Consider the following 10,831-nt stretch of genomic DNA (forward strand, 5'->3'; position numbering starts at 1 on the left):
CACCAAAGCAGGACTAGGATTTTACGCATCCTCGCGGCCCGAACCTGGGTAAACGATCCTTGTGCTGTCTACTAGCCCTGCTCTCCTCACAACCCTGCGCCCCGGCAACCGTAGTAGGGATTCTTGTGATCCCATAGGTGTCGTTCCACACCGACATCTTTGGCGCGCCAGGTAGGGGGCGCAATTGTGAGAATCTGGTCTGGTAGTTAGCCTAGCAGTTCTTCGTCACCATGGCCCCTAAGAAGAAGACGGCCACGGCGGTCGGCTCGTTGGGAGCCGAACGACCCGTGCCGGTGCGGACGAGCAGGGGATCAGTCGCAGACAGGACCCGGGCCGCGGCCCGCGAGCACCAGCATCGTCCAGGCAGTCGGAGCCAGGCGAGCAGCGTCGTTTGCGCACTAGACGGCCGGCTACACGTCGCTGGATCCAAAGACGGAGCTGGGCCCCCCGCAGGCGGCGCGGGGCCCTCCAGGGGCGTCGTTGTGCCGACTCCGGGCGGTGCGGCGACCTCCAGGACGCCTACACCGGCGACCACCGCGCGTTCTTCCCATGGTGTGCACGCCGAGCAGCGTAACCACGTTGGTGACCATGGGCACCACCGTGGGAAGAGCCATGTGCGTCATCGGCAAGATGAAGGGGTTCAGCACGCTCGCCGAAGCGCTGGTGAAAATGGCACGCAGCCACTGGGTCATGACGGAGCTCCTTCTAACATAGTTAGAAGTCGAAGCGCGCCGCGATCCACGCAGCTGTCGCCGCCGCCCACACCAGCGGAAGCTTTGGCGCGCACGCAGTTGCTCCTCGATTTCCCTCCTGCTGCTGAGAAGCTCGATGAGTGGAGGGCCACCATCCGGAGCCTCGTCGCCGTCGCCAACAAAGACGATCCGCGACCAGCGGGGCCCTCGGGTCGGCGCCCCACCGAGCCACCACATGCTGGCGCTGGGAGGACCGAGGAAGCTGCGGCCATGGTGCACTCTCCTCCTCGCCAGCCGCCGCGGGCATCGGCCCGTCGTGACGACGCTTGTGATAACACCTCCATAGCGTCGTCTGACCCGCGGACCCTCCGCGACCAGCGCCAGGTCCTTCGGGAACGAGCTCACGAAGACGCTCGAACCATCGTCGAGCGTCGGCGCGAAACGCGCCGCCAGTCAGACAAGCGGGCAGGACCCGCTATGAACCACCCGGTACAGGGGGCTCCGGCGGCCTACCTTATGAGGTGGGCTGCCCGGCCTTTACCCGTGAGCTGCGGCAGTTCCAGTGGCCGTCTCACCGCACGTTCAAGCCCGACGTCGGTGAGAAGTACACTGGCAAAACCCATCCATCCGAGTTCCTCAACATCTACACCATCGCGATGCAGGCTGCTGGGGCTCGCGGCGACAAGGTGCTTGCCAACTATTTCCCGCTGGCGCTCAAGCCCAATGTGATGTCTTGGTTGATGCACTTGCCAGTGGATTCCATTTCTTCTTGGTCGGATCTGTGCCATGAGTTCGTTGGTGCCTTCACAGGAGGCCACCAAGCTCATGGCCAGGCCAGTGATCTACACATCATTCCCCAGAAGGAAGGGGAGACCATGCGCAAGTACATCCAGAGATTCAGCCGGGTGCAGTACAACATCCCCGACGTTCATCCCGCCACTGTGATTAGCGTGTTCCACCAGAATGTGCGCAATCGCAAGATGCGCGAAGAGCTGGCGATGACCAAAGTTAAGGACGTGGCCGAGCTCTACGTCCTGGCCGATAGGTGCGCCTGGGCTGAAGAGGGAAGGAAGTACCCCGGCGAAGACGCCGGCACAGAAACCGACTCTACCGATGAAGACGCCGCTACCCCGACGAGGAAGGGCCGGCGTCGCAACAGGAAACGCAAAGGCAAGACCGTGCTTGCCGTTGAGGGACCTGGCGACACCGGTGCCGGCAAGAAGGTCAAAGCAGACGCCCCCGGCAAGGAGATTGCCGGGTGCGCCGCCTGCCGAGCCTTGGCGGCTACCGACAAGCCAGGAAGCTTTGGCAAGCAATACTGCAAGATCCACCGCACCAAGGGCCACGACCTCCAGAACTGCCGGCAAGTCGAGCTGCTTGCTGAGAAGCAAAAGGCTGAGTACGAGAGGTGGGACAAGGAGAAGGACCAGGATGGTGCAGAGAGGTCCGGCAAGAAGCGTGGCGGCCAAGGAGGCCGCCCCGGCAAGGACAACCAGCAAGAGAGGCTTGCCCGGGGCCGCGACAAGAAACAAGAAGACGATGATCACGACGAGGATGACGAGTCTGGTGAGCAATGGTTCCAGAAGGCTACGGAGGCCATGTGCGTCGATGGCGGCGCCTCGCTGCATACCTCTCATCGCCAGCTCAAGCAGTGGGCGCGTGAGATTACGGCAGCAGAGCCGTCGTTCGACGCTCAGAAGCCGCTGAAGTGGTCCAGCACGCCCCTCATCTTTGACGCCGAGGACCACCCTGACCGCACTACCGCGGTCGGGTGTTTGCCATTGTTGGTCTCATCAACGATACGCAACCTCAGAGTGAACAAGATGTTGGTTGACGGCGGGGCCGGCCTGAACCTAATCTCGCCTGTCGTGATCAAAAAGTTGCAAATCCCTGATGGAGACCTCGAGGAAACGGGCATGTTTCAAGGGGTCAATCTGGGGAGGAGCCAGCCGAAGGGAAAGGTCACACTGCCCGTGACGTTTGGAGGAGAGTTGAACTACAGGACAGAGAGGATCGTCTTCGACGTAGCCGAGATCCCCTTGCCCTACAACGGGATCCTCGGCCGCCCCGCACTAGCCAAGTTCATGGCGGCGTCACACTACGCCTACAACATGCTAAAGATGCCCGAGCCATTGACCATCATCTCCGTCCCCTCCGACAAGAAGGACACGCTGATTTGCGCCGACCAGCTCTACCGGGAAGCAGTTGCAGCAGCTGCCGCCAAGGCACCTGCTCCTGCCGCTGAAGCCCCGGGAGGGAAGAAGAAGCCCGGCAAGACCTCTCGCACCCACTCCGGCAAGCGCAGCTCCTTGGAGTGTTGTGCTACCGTCGAGGACGTGCCAGAGAGCTCTACCGACAAGAGCAAGAGATCCAGGGCCGAGCCGCCGTAGACCAATAAGGTGCCCGTCAAGGAGGATGGCACGGGAGGGGCCTTCACCATAGGCTCCACCGTCGACAGCAAATAGGAAGGCGCGGTCATCACCTTCCTGCGGGCGAATGTCGACTTGTTTGCATGGCAAGCATCCGACATCCCCGGTGTTCCCAGGGAGGTGATTGAGCACCACCTAGCTGTCTGCCCCCACGCGTGGCCCGTCAAGCAGAAGGTCAGAAAGCAGGCTCTAGAGAGGCAGGAGTTCATCACAGAGGAGATCAGGAAGTTGGAAGCGGCGGGTTTGGTGAGAGCAGTGCTCCACCCGACATGGTTGGCCAATCCGGTAGTGGTGCGCAAGGCGAATGGGAAGTGGAGACTGTGTATTGATTACACAGATATCAACAAGGCTTGCCCTAAGGACCCCTTCCCGTTGCCACGCATCGACCAGATTGTTGACTCCACGGCCGGGTGCGATCTGCTATCATTCCTCGACGCCTACTCAGGCTACCACCAGATCTTCATGACGAAAGAGGATGAAGAGAAGACAACATTCATCACTCCATGTGGTATGTATTGCTTTTTACGGATGCCTTTCAGGTTGAAGAGTGCTGGCTCAACGTTCGCAAGAGTAGTCCAAATTGGTTTTGAACCTCAGCTCCATAGAAATATGGAGGCCTACATGGATGACATAGTGGTCAAAACCAAGGACGGGGCAACTCTTATGCAAGATCTGGAAGAGACATTTGCTAACATGCGCAAGATCAACCTCAAGCTGAACCCCGAGAAGTGTGTCTTCGGTGTTCCGTCCAGCAAGCTTCTCGAGTTTTGTGTCACAGCGCGGGATCGAGTCAAACCCAGACAAGATCAAGGCTATTGAGCAGATCGAGGCGCCCAAGCGGATCAAGGATGTGCTTCGGCTCACCGGCTGCGTTGTCGCCATGAGCTAATTCATCTCCAAATCCGCCGAGCGCGCCCTTCCCTTCTTCAAAATCCTGAAGAAGGCAGGCCCAATAGAGTGGACCCCAGAAGCCGAGGCAGCACTGCAGGATTTGAAGAAATACCTTTCCTCCACGCCAATACTGGTTGCGCCTAGACCATAAGAGTCGTTGTTGCTGTTTCTAGCGGCGATGAATCAAGTGGTCAGCGCCGCACTGGTGGCATAGAGGGAGGTCGACGAGGAGGCAGCAATGGCGGCAGAATCAGCGGATGGCAAGCCGAAGACTCCCCCGGCAGGGCCTGGTGCCGACAAGGCGCGGCCCCCGGCAGAGTTTGGTGCCACCAAGGCAATGCCCGTGCAATCAAGTGAGGTGGTGCCGAAGAAGAAGATGATGCAGCACCCGGTTTACTTCGTCAGCTCCCTCCTGCAGGGGGCTAGGTCGAGGTATTCCGGCGTGCAAAAATTGCTCTTCGGCCTCCTTATGGTATCGAGGAAGCTGCGTCACTACTTCCAAGCCGACGAGATCACCGTCGTCACCCACCGCCCATTGCAACGGATACTGCATAACGCAGACGCAACCGGAAGGATTGTGGAATGGGCCTTGGAGCTATCAAGTTTCGGTTTAAAGTTTGAAAGTACCTCGACAATTCAGAGCAGAGTCTTGGCGGAGTTCATCGCAGAATGGACCTCGACGCCTGACGAAGAAATCTAGGAGACCACTCTCCCCGGCAAGGAAGCAGACCACGACTGGATCATGTACTTTGATGGGGATTTCTCGCTGCAAGGCACCGGTGCCGGTGTGCGGCTCGTCACACTCACTGGAGAACACCTCAAGTACGTGATCCAGATGCACTTCCCCAGGGAGATGTCCACCAACAACACTGCTGAGTACGAGGGATTGCTTGCCGGTCTCCTGATCGCGGCAGACCTCGAGGTTAAGAAACTCATCGTCAGGGGTGACTCGCAGCTCGTTGTCAGGCAGGTCAACAAGGATTATCAGAGCCCATTGATGGAAGCATACGTAGATGAGGTGAGGAAGCTGGAGGAATGCTTTGACGGTATCCAGGCGGAGCACGTCCCCCGAGCGGAGAACGACATCGCCGATTACCTGTCGAAGCGTGCCGCATTCAAGCTACCTGTGGAACCAGGTACCTTTTTGCTCCGGTTAACTCAACCATCCGTCGAACCATCAGCGGGGCAAAACAAGCGGAGGAAATCAGGTCCCGGCAAGTACTTTCCTACCAAGCCCCCTGGGGCTGCCAGCAAGGGTGCTACCGCGGACGCTGAGCTTGCCCAAGAGCAACTGGCTCCGGCAGGGCATCAAGCCCTGGCCGTAGAGATAGCCGCTCCCATGGCGGAAGAGATGCCTTTGGTCCTTGCCGTCGAGCCCCAGGCTCCGACATGGGCGCAGCATACCGTCCAATTCCTCCAAACAGGGGAGCTCACTGAGGAGCAGGAAGAAGCAGAGAAAGTAGCCCGTCGGTCCGCCCTGTACCAGTTCGTCGATGACGTCCTGTACCGGAGAAGACCGAACAATGTGAAACTCAAGTGCATCCCCCGGGAGGAAGGACTAGAGCTGTTGGCAGAGATACATGGAGGCATAAGTGGCTCCTACATAGGGTCGAGGGCCCTTGCCGGGAAGGCGTTCCGGCAAGGTTTCTTCTGGCCCACCGCCCTCCAGGATGCGACGGCACTAGTAACGAAGTGTGAAGCATGCCAGTTCCATTCAAAGAAGCTTCATCAACCAGCTCAAGCCCTTCAAACAATCCCTCTCTCCTGGCCATTCTCGGTCTGGGGGCTCGATATACTGCGCCCTTTCTATTGGAAATATGCCCTAGAGGCAATAATAAAATGGTTATTATTATCTTTCCTTGTTCATGATAATTGTCTATTGTTCATGCTATAATTGTGTTTTCCGGAAATCATAATACATGTGTGAATACATAGACCACAACATGTCCCTAGTGAGCCTCTAGTTGACTAGCTCGTTGATCAATAGATGGTTATGGTTTCCTGACCATGGACATTGGATGTCATTGATAACGGGATCACATCATTAGGAGAATGATGTGATGGACAAGACCCAATCCTAAGCATAGCACAAGATCGTGTAGTTCGTCTGCTAGAGCTTTTCTAATGTCAAGTATCATTTCCTTAGACCATGAGATTGTGTAACTCCCGGATACCATAGGAATGCTTTGGATGTGCCAAACGTCACAACGTAACTGGGTGGCTATAAAGGTGCACTATGGGTATCTCCGAAAGTGTCTATTGGGTTAGCACGAATCGAGACTGGGATTTGTCACTCCGTATGACGGAGAGGTATCTCTGGGCCCACTCGGTAATGCATCGTCATAATGAGCTCAATGTGACTAATGAGTTAGCCACGGGATCATGCGTTACGGAACGAGTAAAGTGACTTGCCGGTAACGAGGTTGAACGAGGTATTGGGATACCGGCGATCGAATCTCGGGCAAGTAACATACCGATTGACAAAGGGAATTGTATACGGGATTGATTGAATCCCCGACATCGTGGTTCATCCGATGAGATCATCGTGGAACATGTGGGAGCCAACATGGGTGTCTAGATCCCGCTGTTGGTTATTGGCCGGAGAACGTCTCGGTCATGTCTGCATGGTTCCCGAACCCGTAGGGTCTACACACTTAAGGTTCGATGACACTAGGGTTATAGGGAATAGATATACATGGTTACCGAATGTTGTTCGGAGTCCCGGATGAGATCCTGGACATCACGAGGATTTCCGGAATGGTCCGGAGGTAAAGAATAATATATAGCAAGTGAAGTTTTGGTCACCGGAAGATTTTCGGTCGTCACCGGTAATGTACCGGGACTACCGGAGGGTTCCGGGGGTCCACCGGGAGGGGCCACCAACCCTGGAGGCCTGCGTGGGCCAAGTGTGGCAAGGGACCAGCCCCTAGGTGGGCTGGTGCACCTCCCACAAGAGGCCCAAGGCGCATGGAAAGGGGGAAAGGGGAAAACCCTAGGCTCAGATCGGCCTAAGGCCCACCTAGGGTGCGCCCCTCTCTCCCCCTCTTGGCCGCCCCCTCCATCCAATCTAGGGCTGCCGCCCCCTAGGGGTGGGAACCCTAGAGGGGGCGCACCCTCCTCCCCTCCTCCTATAAATAGTGGGGGTTTTGGGGCTGCAGAGGACACGAGTCTCCCTCTCTCTTGGCGCAGCCCTACCCCTCTCCCTCCTTGTCTCTCGCAGTGCTTGGCGAAGCCCTGCTGGAGCGCCACGCTCCTCCATCACCACCATGCCGTTGTGCTACTGCTGGACGGAGTGTTCCCCAACCTCTCCCTCTCTCCTTGCTGGATCAAGGCACGGGAGACGTCACCGGGCTGCATGTGTGTTGAACGCGGAGGCACCGTTGTTCGGTGCTTAGATCGGATTCGGCCGCGATCTGAATCGCTTCGTGAACGACTCCACCGACCGCGTTCTTGCAACGCTTCCGCATCGCGATCTTCAAGGGTATGAAGATGCACTCCCCTCTCTCTCGTTGCTAGTTATTCCATAGATTGATCTTGGTGATGCGTAGAAAATTTTGATTTTCTGCTACGTTCCCCAACAGTGGCATCATGATCTAGGTCTATGCGTAGGTTCTATGCACGAGTAGAACACAAAGTAGTTGTGGGCGATGATTTGTTCAATTTGCTTACCGTTACTAGTCTTATCTTGATTCGGCGGCATTGTGGGATGAAGCGGCCCGGACCGACCTTACACGTACTCTTACGTGAGACAGGTTCCACCGACTGACATGCACTTGATGCATAAGGTGGCTAGCGGGTGTCTGTCTCTCCCACTTTAGTTGGATCGGATTCGATGAAGAGGGTCCTTATGAAGGGTAAATAGCAATTGGCATATCACCGTTGTGGCTTTTGCGTAGGTAAGAAACGTTCTTGCTAGAAACCCATAGCAGCCACGTAAAACACGCAACAACAATTAGAGGACGTCTAACCTGTTTTTGCAGGGTATACTATGTGATGTGATATGGCCAAAAGGATGTGATGAATTATATATATGTGATGTATGAGATTGATCATGTTCTTGTAATAGGAATCACGACTTGCATGTCGATGATTATGACAACCGGTAGGAGCCATAGGAGTTGTCTTAATTTATTGTATGACCTGCGTGTCAATGAAAAACGTCATGTAATTACTTTACTTTATTGCTAACCGTTAGCCATAGTAGTAGAAGTAATAGTTGGCGAGACAACTTCATGAAGACACGATGATGGAGATCATGGTGTCATGCCGGTGACGAAGGTGATCATGCCGCGCCTCGAAGATGGAGATCAAAAGGCGCAAGATGATATTGGCCATATCATGTCACTTTATGATTTGCATGTGATGTTTTTCATGTTTACATCTTATTTGCTTAGAACGACGGTAGCATAAATAAGATGATCCCTCACTAAAATTTCAAGAGATGTGTTCCCCTAACTGTGCACCGTTGCGAAGGTTCGTTGTTTCGAAACACCACGTGATGATCGGGTGTGATAGATTCTAACATTCGCATACAACGAGTGTAAGCCAGATTTACACATGCGAAACACTTAGGTTGACTTGACGAGCCTAGCATGAACAGACATGGCCTCGGAACACAAGAGACCGAAAGGTCGAACATGAGTCGTATAGTAGATACGATCAACATGGAGATGTTCACCGATGATGACTAGTCCGTCTCACGTGATGATCGGACACGGCCTAGTTGACTCAGATCATGTATCACTTAGATGACTAGAGGGATGTCTATCTGAGTGGGAGTTCATTAAATAATTTGATTAGATGAACTTAATTATCATGAACATAGTCAAAAGGTCTTTGCAAATTATGTCGTAGCTTATGGTTTAGTTCTACTAAGATATGTTCCTGGAGAAAATTTAGTTGAAAGTTGATAGTAGCAATTATGCGGACTGGGTCCGTAAACTGAGGATTGTCCTCATTGCTGCACAGAAGGCTTATGTCCTTAATGCACCGCTCGGTGTGCTGAACCTCGAGCGTCGTTTGTGGATGTTGCGAACATCTGACATACACGTTTTGATGACTACGTGATAGTTCAGTGCGTAATGTTAAACGGTTTAGAATTGAGGCACCGAAGACATTTTGAAACGTCGTGGAACATATGAGATGTTCCAAGAGCTGAAATTGGGATTTTAGGCTCGTGCCCACGTCAAGAGGTATGATACCTCTGACAAGTTTCTTAAGCCTGCAAACTAAGGGAGAAAAGCTCAATCGTTGAGCATGTGCTCAGATTCTCTAAGTACTACAATCACTTGAATCGAGTGGGAGTTGTCTTCCAGATGAGATAGTGATGGTTCTCCATAGTCACTGCCACCAAGCTATTAGAGATTCGTGATGAACTATAACATATCAGGGATAGACATGATGATCCTTGAGCAACTCGCGATGTTTGACACCGCGAAAGTAGAAATCAAGTAGGAGCATCAATTGTTGATGGTTGGTAAAACCACTAGTTTCAAGAAGGGCAAGGGCAAGAAGGGATACTTCATGAAACGGCAAATCAGTTGCTGCTCTAGTGAAGAAACCCAAGGTAGAACCCAAACCCGAGACTAAGTGCTTCTGTAATGAGGGGAACGGTCACTGAAGCAGAACTACCCTAGATACTTGGTAGATGAGAAGGCTAGTAAGGTCGACAGAATTATATTGGATATACATTATATTAATGTGTACTTTACTAGTACTCCTAGTAGCACCAGGGTATTAGATACCGGTTCGGTTGCTAAGTGTCGGTAACTCGATATAAAACCTGCGAAATAAACGGAGACTAGCTAAAGATGAGATGACGATATGTGTTGGAAGTGTTTCCAAGGTTGATGTGATCAAGCATCGAATGCTCCCTCTACCATCGAGATTGGTGTTAAACCTAAATAATTGTTATTTGGTGTTTGCGTTGAGCATAGACATGATTGGATTAGGTTTATCGCAATACGGTTATTCATTTAAGGAGAATAGTGGTTACTCTTTTATTTGAATAATACCTTCAATGGTCTTGTGCCTAAAATGAATGGTTTATTGAATCTCGATCGTAGTGATACACATGTTCATGCCAAAAGATATAAGATAGTAATGATAGTACCACATACTTGTGGCACTACTATTTGAGTCATATTGGGATAAAACGCATGAAGAAGCTCCATGTTGATGGATGTTTGGACTCTCTCGTTTTTGAAAAGATTGAGACATGCGAGCCATGTCGATTGGTATATATGAAGAAACTCCATACAGATGGATCATTTGGACTCACTTGATTTTGAATCACTTGAGACATGCAAATCATACCACATGGGCAAGATGACTGAAAGGCCTCGTTTTTAGTGAGATGGAACAAGAGAGCAACTTGTTGGAAGTAATACATTTGATGTGTGCAGTCCAATGAGTGCTGAGGCACGCAGTGGATATCGTTATGTTCTTACTTCACAGATGATTTGAGTAGATGCTGAGAATATTTAATTGATGATACACAAGTCTGGATTATTGAAAGGTTCAAGTAATTTCGTTGTGAAGTTGAAGATCGTCGTGACAAGAGGATAAAATGTCTATGATATGATCATAGAGATATCTGAGTTACGAGTTTGGCACACAATTAAGACATTGTGGAAATTGTTTCACAACTAATACCGCCTGGAACACCATAGTGTGATGGTGTGTCCGAACATCATAACTGCACCCTATTGGATATGGTGCATACCATGATGTCTCTTATCGAATTACCACTATCGTTTATGGGTTAGGCATTAGAGACAACCGCATTCACTTTAAATAGGGCACCACGCAATTCTGTTG

Source organism: Aegilops tauschii, chromosome 7 (assembly GCF_002575655.3).
Source record: "Aegilops tauschii subsp. strangulata cultivar AL8/78 chromosome 7, Aet v6.0, whole genome shotgun sequence".
Taxonomy (NCBI): domain Eukaryota; kingdom Viridiplantae; phylum Streptophyta; class Magnoliopsida; order Poales; family Poaceae; genus Aegilops; species Aegilops tauschii.